Source organism: Wolffia australiana, chromosome 10, assembly GCF_029677425.1.
Source record: "Wolffia australiana isolate 7733 chromosome 10, ASM2967742v1".
Classification (NCBI taxonomy): Eukaryota; Viridiplantae; Streptophyta; class Magnoliopsida; order Alismatales; family Araceae; genus Wolffia; species Wolffia australiana.
This window is the reverse complement of record NC_135844.1, coordinates 1,471,441-1,482,525: the sequence shown is the minus strand read 5'-3', so window position 1 is coordinate 1,482,525 and position 11,085 is coordinate 1,471,441. Positions and strand designations below refer to the sequence as shown.

At 46.8% G+C, this 11,085-nt stretch overlaps 1 non-coding gene across 1 annotated transcript; it reads right to left on the bottom strand.

Moving 5' to 3' along the window:
• Positions 1–7,366: 7,366 nt before the first annotated feature.
• Positions 7,367–7,475, bottom strand: LOC144709000 (small nucleolar RNA R71). Its single transcript, XR_013582943.1, has one exon. It is a non-coding gene; the product is annotated as a small nucleolar RNA R71 (small nucleolar RNA).
• Between the last annotated feature and the right edge of the window lie 3,610 nt (positions 7,476–11,085).

The following is an 11,085-nucleotide window of genomic DNA, read 5'->3' as shown; positions in this document are numbered from 1 at the left end:
GCGCCATGTGCCATCCTTCTTCGGAGCGAGCAGTGTCGGAACGGCGCAAGGGCTGAGGCTCTCCCTGATCAGGCCCTTCGCTAGGAGCTCCTTCACCTGCGAATATAACTCCTCATACTTGACCGGATCCATCCGGTAGTGCGGCAGGTTCGGGAGGGTAGCTCCTGGAACTAAGTCGACGGCGTGCTAGATGTGCCGGAGTGGAGGGAGCTCACTAGGTAGCTCGGCGGGAAAAACGTCGCCGTACTCATCAAGGAGTCGTGCGACATCCGGTGGTGTAATGTCTAGCGTCGGCATGGTGTGTCCGTCAGCCAGTGTGACCGCATAACAAATCCGTGGTGGGTCGTCTCCATCCTCCAGCTCCCGTCGAAAGATCAGCCCATTGGTGACAATGGCGGTAGGAGTGGGGCGCGTGGGTGCGGGTGCCGAGCGCGTGGGCAACGAGGGTATCCGCACTGAAGGATACCAAACAAGTCGGCGTCCACCATATATGAACGAGCAAGTGTTTGCTCGTCCGGACAGCTGCACGTCGTGGTCAAATAGCCACGGTCTGCCCAAGATGATGCTGCCAATTTTCATTGGCAGGATGTCGCATAAGACTCTTTCGTCGTAGGTACTCATCTTCAGCGGTACATAACACTACATCTTGACCGGTATGGTCGATGCGTCAATCCATGAAACCTGGTACGACGTCGGATGAGGAATCAAGGGTAACCCTAGGCGGGTCGCTGTATCCTCTGAGATCCCGTTGATGCAGCTCCCACTGTCGACCATCAGCTTGTAGGTACGTCCTCCAATCTTGACGTACGTGTGAAAGATCGACGTTCGCTGCGCAACGTCGACCGGTCGAGTAGTCACAGTGGTAGCAGAGGAAGTGGAACCCACTCGAGGCGTGCTAGTGGATCCTCCAATCTCTCAAGTGTCCACGGTGGCAACGGGGTATGTGGCGGTTGGCACGATTGGCGTGATTTGGATGTACCCTAGGGGATCTTACGATTTGTCACCATCGGGGTCTTCGCCGGGATACTCATCGACCTCGAGGTCGTCTTCCTGTTGGTCTTCGGCGGGATGCCCATGGACGTCCATAATCATGAGTGATGGGCAGTCACTGCGTCGGTGTCCGAACCCCTTACACTTGAAACATTGCATAGGTTCTCTGGGGGCGTTCGGAGCTCGGGCCGTAGACATGGCTGATGAGGCGGCCGGCGTAGGTGCTGGAATAGGGGATGGGGCGGACGATGCAGTCGGAGTCGAGGCTGTACTGGCAGTCCGGGGGGCGGACGTCGAACTCCGAGTCCACGTGGTGCGTGACGGGGCAGCTGAAGTAACGGATGGTGATGGTTGAGGAGCAGGTAGGGCAGTGGCGGCGAGACTCTCCGTGTTGAACTCGTTGCTCTCAACGAGGCTGTAAGCGAGGTCAACTGTGGTGGGGTTCTGCTCAAGGACTCGGGTGCCTAAGTCCTGTCGCAGCCCATGAATAAAGAAGGCGATTTGGATTTGTGGACTGTCCACAAATTTGCATCGCATCCTGTATTCCTCGAATTCCACAATGTACTCGGAGACCTTGCGTTTTCCTTGGCGCAAGTTCATCCAACACAGCATGAGATGTGTCATGTAAAGCTTAGGGACGTACTTGTCCGTAAGTTTACGCGACATCTCAGCCCAAGTGAAGCGCGGATCTCGGCGCTGACGTGCGGCTTCCTTCTCGTTCTTCCAGAATATCTTGGCTTGTCCTCCAAGCCGTGCCTCGGCGTACTCCACACACAGGTCGTCGTCCATCTTGTACCACTGGAAGTAGCTCTCCATGTCGGATTCCCAATCCGTGTAATCCTTCGGGTTCCGGGAACCGTCGAAGAGGGGAACCTCCAATCGTACGCTCTTCTGTATCATCGCCCGGTGCGCCTCACATCGTCGTTCGTGTTTGTCGTCGTGGCGACGAGCAGGAGGATGGCGTGGAGCACCATGGTGATGATTGTAATCTCGACACTCCTCGTGACGGTAATCATCATATCGAGGTGGAGCCTGCGGGTACAGTCTTCCCTCGGGGTACTCGTCACGATGGTGGCGTCCCAGAGGAGACGCATATCGTGGCGGGTATCCCTCATCCCGATGAGGTGGATGATCAGGATATCGGGAATATCGACGATCATCATCCGGATGTAGGTCTCGTCGGGGTGGTGGGTCGTACTCGGGGGCGTGCCTCGATGGGGCTCGTGGAGGAGCTGGGGCGTCCCTGTAACGATCCGGCACGTGGTTGGGTGCGGCACTGTGGTGCGGTGGGTATGCGGAACTGCCACCATAAGTGACGGCGTCCGGGTGTCGGACGGGTGGTAGGTCCTGCAGACTACCTGGGCGGGACGAGTAATGAGGTGCGTTACGCACCGGGATGCGGTTGGGGTTGGTAAACCCAACGTCATGATGATTGTACCGCTGCCGGTCCCGGTTCTCATCGGGGTAATGGCTCCTGTCTTGAGGGTAGGGGCGACTCTCGTAGTATCGAGTGTCGCGTCTCTCCTCCCGTGGCGGGGTATGGCGTCGGTTGCTGCGGTCGTACTCCTGTGGCTGGTCGTGACGGCGGTCCTCATAATCTCTCAGTGGGCTTCTCCGCTGTTCCTCACGGCCATAATCCCTTGATGGGGACCGTCGCCGGTCCCTTCGTTCCTCCGGGTAGGCGTAGGTAGTCGGTGGCACCTCGGGATAACGCGGCTGATAAGCCTAAATTTTACGGTTTATAATCGCTAATTTGTCGTTGCTTGATTAGGCTAATGCAATGAAATTTATAATTCCTTTCTCAATTTAGATTTTAGTAAAATGATGAGTAAGGAGTCGAACCCTAGAGAGGCAGTCTGCAAGAATTTCTGAGTGAATTAGTGAATTTAAGTGGAATTTCAATGTAAGAGACTTGAAGAGAGAGAAAATTAAGAGAGTTGATGAAATTTTTAGGATTAAGGTATTGAATGAGAGAATTTTTGAATGCAATTTTGTGTGGAAGTTCAGATTGATGAGAATTAAAGAATTGAAACTTGAATTTTGAATTTTAGAGAGAGAAAGTGAAAGTTTAATCTAGAGAGAGAAAGTGCATGAAATTTGGGGATTTTTGTCTAAACAGTCAGATCTGTCAAAATTGACAGATCTAACTGATAGAAAATGTTGAATTATGATTAGATCTAACTCCTAAGATAGAATTTTTGGTTTCTAACCAAAGATCCTCTGCTTCTCTCTAAAAATTCATGAATCTAGGGCATATACCTTTCGCCTATGCCTTGGCGTGTTAGAACTTCAAGAAATCACGAATCTGAAGAGGTATGAAGACTTACAAGACTTTGGAGAGGCCCCAATCCGGATCTGAACTGTTGAAATAAGCTGTGTCCTCCAGGCCAATTGTATTGGAGTTCAAAATCAAAAGTTCTATTTCGCCACCTTTCTGAGCCCAATTTATAGTGTTCTTGGCTCAGAAAGGTGGCTAGGATTATTACAAACAAACCCTGAAAATTTCAGGTCATTTGGATGTCAGGATGAAAAGTTATGATTTTTTGAAGATTTTGGCCTATTTTTGAATTTCTCTCTCCTCAGGTTGTTAGCCGATCCACGTGGCGCGCTCTGATTCGCCGCGCGGTGGGCCCTTTGTTCAAGCGCTAAGCCTCCAATTTGCGCCACGTACCCATTCATAACAGAAAATTTTCGGTTAGTGATAAGTGTGCTTTGCACACTAGAGGTGAGTACTAAGCGCTCAAGGCGCGAGAGCTCGACACGTGGCCCTCTGTGCGTGGTGCGCACCGCGCTATGCACAGAGGGCAGAAATATTTTTTTTTTTATTCGAAAATGGCCGATTTTCTCCGAAAATGAACAGTAACGGGTGACGTGGCGCGTTCTGGTTGCGCCACGTCACTCGTTTATTTTTTTTTCTTTTTTTTTATAAAGAAAAAGCAAAATTTTTCCGCTTTGTAACAGTAGAGGGCGACGTGGCCTTCTGCGGAAGCGCCACGTACCCCCGGAAAATCAAAGAAAAACCATAGAAATCGCCTGGAAAATTGTAAAAACCCCTCGTGGTTTAAAAAATAAAAAAAGTGCCCTTAAAACAATAAAAATTTGATATTTACGCCTGTGATGAATAAAAAAAGTCCGAGAATGATTTTTTTTTTTATGAAATAAATTTCATTTCTTGCTCTAAATCATTCCAGAAAATTCTAAAAAAATGTGAAAAAATCAGAAAAATTATAAGAATATATTTTCAACTGAAATAAATTCATTTGAAAATATATTTTGACTTTAAAAATCATTTTTCCATAAAAATAAAATCAGAAAATTGTGCATAATTAACTAAAAATTCATAAAATTGTAAAAAATCGACTTTTTTTGGAAATTGCTTATATTTTCATAATGATAACATGCAATATTAATGTTTTAGGTGAAAAGTTCTTATAAATTCCATGATTTTGCATGATAAAATTGCATGTTATCAGCGGCGGCTGCTCCTGGACGAGAGGGTCCCTCATGGGGGCCTTGCCCGGTCGTTGGGTCACCTCACGAGCCATGGGCTCGTCATAATGCTCAGTCGCCGTGACCCTACGGGTAGGCACAGCGGCAGAGGAATGCCGGTCTTTGGAAGGTCTATTCGCCGCGGGTGCCGGTTCAGCTCCGTCGATCGGATCCCGAGGGGCGGGACCTCGAGATAGGGGAGGAGGAACAAGTGCCTCCTCCGGATCCAATGGCTCGTCAGGTCGTCGTTCGCTAAAAGGATTCTCGAGGCGAGGATCCCCCATGACGGGATCGTATTCACGATCCTCGTCTCTATCAATGTAGTCGGTGTCCCGACACTGGGCTCGCGTACGAACCATTCTATGGTCAACCATTCACGTCTTAAAGATGATCTAGGGGAATGCACGTGATGGATGTAATGTTATGACGTATAATATGCGAATGAATTTTTCCAAAATATGATGCGCAGTATATCAAAACGTAAAAATTTCCAACCGACCGTGTTAAGCAAGAGCTAACACGACCGACTCTGATACCAATATGATGCGAAACGCCGACGGCCGGGATCGAGCGGCGCGTTTCACGTCACATAATAAAATGATGATGTGGCATGAATCAGAGTAAGAAATGATATGTAAATGAACAAACAGTTAAGAATCAGGGGAATAAGAACGAGTACTATGACGGACACCAAGGGTGAGTGATCCGTGGATCAAACTCCCAATGACCTTCGGGATAACTAGACGTCTACGACGCGAGGGGCGTCTGACGACCCTGTCTAGTCCAGAATTTAAGTGGCCAGAAGACAGTCCTTTTACCCCAAGAAAGTTCCTATTCTCGTCAATGGTGGCTCGTCCTATTCTGGCGATGCTCGACAAGTCGTGGCAGAGGACGCGATAGCGGGAGACAACACTGTAGATGATAATAATACTAGATTAGGATGGAGAGGAGACACTTTACGGCACTTAGTCCACGGCGTGTCAAGATGGGCGAGACGTTGGCGGGTCGGGAGGACTGGATTGGACTTGTTGGGTCGCGCTGAGTCACGGCACAATGCAGGGAGGGTCCGCGATGCGGGGCGAATCAGCTTGGCGGAACAGGTTGGCGGCACAGAGCGGATCCACGGGCAGTATCAGCGAGGTGGCGCGGGACGAGTCCGCGGCGCGGGATGAGACCGCGGCGCGGAATGAGGCTGGGGCGCACGGCCAAACCGTGGGGCGGCACGAGCCCGCGTCACGGGCGGGTCCGCGGCGTGCTCTGAGGCCACAGCACGGACAGGGCCGGGGACGGCGGCTCCGCGGCGCAGGGGGGGAGGTCGTGGTCGCGAGGCCAGGCGGGGCCGCGTGCGGGATCGTGGCGCGGTGCAGCGCGGGCAACAGGCAGAGCGGAGCTGCGACGGGGAGCGGCGAGCGCGGCGTTGTGGATTGCGACGGGGTCGGGGGTGGTTGATGACTCTCAAATATGTCATCAAATAGTTAAACTTTTTAGCTTTCATCCATCAAAATTATAATGTTATTTCATGCTAATATCATGCATATGCATCATTTTATGAAATTACTAACCCCACTTGATCCTTTCTAATCAAGTGGAATATATTTAACATTTTATGGTTAGTAAGCAAGCTCGCCCGCGCAAATCAGCACCGCGAGCAGGCTCGCCGCGCGCCGCAGCGCCGCGCGTAGGCTCGCCCGCGCGCAGCAGCGGCGCGCGCACGCTCGCCCGTGCACAAGCTCTCGCCTCGCAGCAGCGCCGCCGCAGCGCAGGTCGCCAGCGCAGCAGCAGCGCCAGTGCAGAGTTCACCCGCAGCAGCGCCGCGAGCAGGCTCACCGCGGCGCAGGCATTCACAGTGCACAAACACCCACAGGGTGTTTGCTCAATACCTCACAGGTATAGCGAACCGTCAACAAAGAAAATTTCTCTGTTGACGGTTCTGCTCAATTGAGTTTGCCAAGATATCTCCGTAAAACTTAACTGAAGATAATTTGACTGAAGAATTAGCTGAATCCATACTTTTAAGGAATTCTCTACAACTTATTCTGAAGAAAATTTCTACAGAGATTAACACTTGGAATCAGAGAACTGAATAGACTGATTTAATAGAAAAGAATTTTCCGCTGTTTTCTTTGCTTCTTGTGGATCGATCCTTGCTTGCCAAAGGCTGTGAGGTTATAAATTTCGTTGCATAAGCTCAATCCTCACACGAATTCAACTGATAAATAACTAGTAAAAAACACCCTAAAATTGAGCTCATCAACTGGCGCCGTTGCCGGGGAGCATGGTATTACAATAGGAATTTTTGTTTTTCTGAATCTACAGTCATTCTTTATTATCCTCTTAAGCTGAAGGACTTTAAAATCTTCAGCTCATCGTCTGCTAACATTTTGCTGAAGATTTATGGTAGTAACACGCTCAGGAGCTGGTGAGAAGTCTGCAGAAAAAATTAGTAGAGACGCCACCCCGGATTCTACAGTCACAGAACCAGAAATTCAGCAGAGAAATATGGCTGAAGAGATACATCAGCAGAATGAGAGGAGAAGAACTATGTTGGATAGGTCTACACCATCCGGAAGCATACGACAAACCGATGTAAATCTGAACATCGGTGAAGGTATCTTGTTTTGATACGATAATGCATTGATCAATTCTCTACCTGAATTTAACGGATTACCTACACAGAATCCGTTAGAATTCCTTGATGATTTTCATATTAGATGCTCTTCTCAAAATGTTCTTGGAATATCTACGGAGGTGTTAAAAATGAAATATTTTCCTCTAACTCTTAAAGATAAAGCGTTTGCATGGTATCGTAATCTAGGAATCACTTTTAATTCTTGGGAAGCGATGCAAGGAAAATTTCTGCAGATATTTTACCCTCTCTCCAAAACGAATTTTTATAGAAGAGAAATTCACAATTTCCACCCTCATGACGGAGAAGCCTTTAGTGAGTCATGGGAGAGATTCAATGATTTGTTAAGGAAATGTCCTCACCATGGTATTGAGCAATGTCAACTAGCCCAAATATTTTATGAATCTCTCTCTGATTTTATGAAAAACAAAGTAAATCTCGCTACGGGTGGAACGTTTTACACCGCATACGAGGATGAGGTTTTCGATATTTTGGAGAGAGTTGCAGAAACTGACTTGCAGGAGATTGGAGCCAATCAGAATGGGAGAAACCTGCAGCCAAAAAGAGCAGGAGTTCTGCAGGTTAACGCCAAGGAGGGAGAACTACAAGCGGGCCTAAGGGAGACTAACCAGAAATTGGAGGAGCTCACCTCCACCTTGAAGAATGTCTTTTTAGGCAACTCTCCTATCATTAAAGCTAAGATCTGCTCTCTCTGCTTCAGTAGGAAACATGAAGATGGGGCCTGCCAAGCCATGGAAGAAGAGGTGAAGGCCTTCAACCAGCCACAACAACCGTGGGCAATTCAAAAGAGGCCAAATTTCCAAAACGGAGAGAGCTTCACCCAAGGGAACAAAGCTCCTTTTCAACACCAATTTCAGCAGAAGCAGCAGTTTCAATCAAGACACCAACAGCAGTATCAGGCTCCCTCTCAAACTCAACCTGATTTCTCTACACTAACCCCGGTTATTTCAGATATGATCGAGAAGCAAAATCAGAAGTTGAGAGCGGAGATGGAGATGCACATGCAAGTCATGATGGAGTTCCAAACGAATCAGATGTTGGAGTCCCAAGAACAGATGAGGAAGCTATTGGAGAGCTTCAGACCTGCACCACCTGAACACCAAGGTATAACTCTAGAACCCCATTGCACATCATATAAACTTCCCACGAAACCGGTAATAAATCCATGCAACCTACATCATGTACAACACTCCATTCATGATGAACGAATGGAGAAGATCCTGAAGTTCTAGCAATCTCAAAATTGAGAAATGGAAAGGAACTTCAGGATCCTTATCATAATTCTATAGAGAATTCTAAGAAGGGGAATGAATCAAGAGAGGAAGAAGGAGAGGATTCTCCCTACGTGGAGGAACCTCTACCTTCTACAAGTGGGCAACATGTTCCTTACCCTTCAGCTTTAAATAGGAAAAAACCGACTCTTGATTATGAAAATAGATTACTTGAGAACTTTAAAAGAGCCACCATGACTGTTACTGTAGAGGACATGCTTAGGTGTGCACCCTCCCTAAAGAAATACCTTAAGGATTCTTGCACCATTAGGAAGCCTAGGGAAGTAGTTAAATTATCTAAAAATGCCTCTAGCATCCTTAATGCCATCCCTATCAAAATGAGAGACCCAAGAGCCCCTTTTATCACAGGTGACATTGGAGGAAACACATTCTCTAAAGTTTTATTAGATACGAGAGCAAGCATAAGCATCATCCCAACGGCATTATATAAGGAGTGTGGGTTTGGAGAATTAGAGGAAATACATATGGATTTACTCCTAGCTGATGGAACTGTTAGGCAACCCGAGGGAAGGTTAACCGATGTCATGATCACTGTAGAGAATTGTGAAATACCCGTAGATTTTATAGTGACTGATGTGAAAATATCGGGAAACATTAGCTTAGCTCCTATTATCTTAGGAAGACCATTTCTAGTTACGGCAAAAACGATAATGGATTGGGAAAAGGGGACGGTGGAGTTTAAAATTGGAAAGGAGAGAGTTCAACTTGATATATCAAAAATGATGAAATGTCCCTTAGGAAGCAATGAGGAGTTAAAATTGTGTGCAGGGGGTGACGGAGAAGATGTGATTAAGGAATACTTGTCACAAGTAGAGGGCAGAGAGCTAGAGGAAGAAATCATAGACTCCCCTTCGGTAGAGGTAGGACCAGAATTGAAACCCTTACCCTCATCCCTCAAATATGCATATCTAGATGAGAAGAAAATCTTACCGGTAATCATTTCCTCATCACTCACTCCTAAACAAGAAAGTGACTTGCTCGATGTACTTAGGGAGCATAAAAATGCCATAGGTTGGACATTTGATGATATTAGGGGAATTCCATCTTCGATCTGTGAACATAGGATATTTTTAGAAGAGGAAGCAAGACCTTGTAGAGAGCATCAAAGGAGACTCAACCCTTACATGAGAGAAGTTCTTGAGAAAGAAATTATAAAGTGGTTGAATGTAGGAATAATTTATGCTATATCCGACAGTAGATGGGTGAGTCCCGTACACATGGTACCAAAGAAATCTGGAATTACAGTAGAAGTGAATGAAAAAGGGGAAGAGGTGTAGAAGAGATTGACCACTGGATGGAGAGTATGTATAGATTATAGGAAGCTAAACAAGGCGACCAAGAAGGACCATTACCCTCTACCCTTTATGGATCAAATTCTAGAAAAACTGCCAGGGCAGCAACATTTTTGTTTTCTTGATGGTTATTCAGGATACAACCAAGTGAACATCCATCCTGATGATCAAGAGAAAACAACATTTACGAGTCCCGTAGGGACATATGCCTTTAGGCGTATGCTCTTCGGGCTATGCAATGCCCCCGCCACATTTTAGCGATGTATGAATGCCCTCTTTTCTGATTTAGTAGGAGAATGTCTAGAAATCTTTATGGATGATTTTTCAGTTTTTGGATCTACCTTTGAAAACTGCCTCCTTAGCCTCACCAAAGTATTGAAGAGGTGCATTGAGTCCAACCTTGTCTTAAGCTGGGAAAAATCCCATTTCATGGTGCAGGAGGGAGTAGTGCTGGGACACATGGTCATCAACCGTGGATTGGAAGTGGACAAGGCCAAGATCGAAATCATCCAGGGCCTTCCACCTCCAACCAACCTAAAAACCCTTAGGGGTTTCCTCGGCCACGTGGGTTTCTCTAGACGTTTCATTCTTGACTTTGCTAAAATTTCCAAACCTCTTACAAATCTTTTATCGTCTAAGAACAATGAGTTTGAACTAACACTAGAAGCTAAAGATGCATTTTATAAATTGAAGGAAGCCTTAGTTAATGCGCCTATCTTGCAAGGGCCCGATTGGACCCTTCCTTTTTGAACTAATCTGTGATGCTTCTGATTTTGCAGTAGGTGCAGTGTTAGGTCAGCGAATCGACAAGAAACCCGTGGTTATCTACTACGCCAGCAGAACCTTAGTGGACGCGCAGCTAAATTATACTACTACCGAGAAGGAACTGCTAGCCATTATTTTTGCTTTAGAAAAGTTTAGATCTTACTTGTTAGGTAGTAAAATTACTGTTTTTTCTGACCATGCAGCTATTAGATACTTGTTAACGAAGAAGGAGGCCAAACCTAGGTTGATTAGATGGGTGCTTTTATTGCAGGAATTGGATTTAGAGATCAAAGATAAGAAAGGGTGTGAAAATGTAGTAGCAGATCATCTCTCTCGAATCATGAGCACCCAACCTGAGATTATAAATGATGCATTTCCTGATGAATATGTCCTAACCGCACAAGGAACATCGCTTCCTTAGTACGCGCACATTGTCAATTTTTTGGTTTTAGGAAAAATTCCCACAAGATGGACGTCTCATGAGAGGAAGAAGCTGCTTAAGGATGCACGATTTTACTTTTGGGAAGATCCGGAGCTATTCCATTAAGGCCAAGATCAAATTTTGAGGCGGTGTGTCCCCGAGAGTGAGCAAAGAAGCATTTTGGAATTC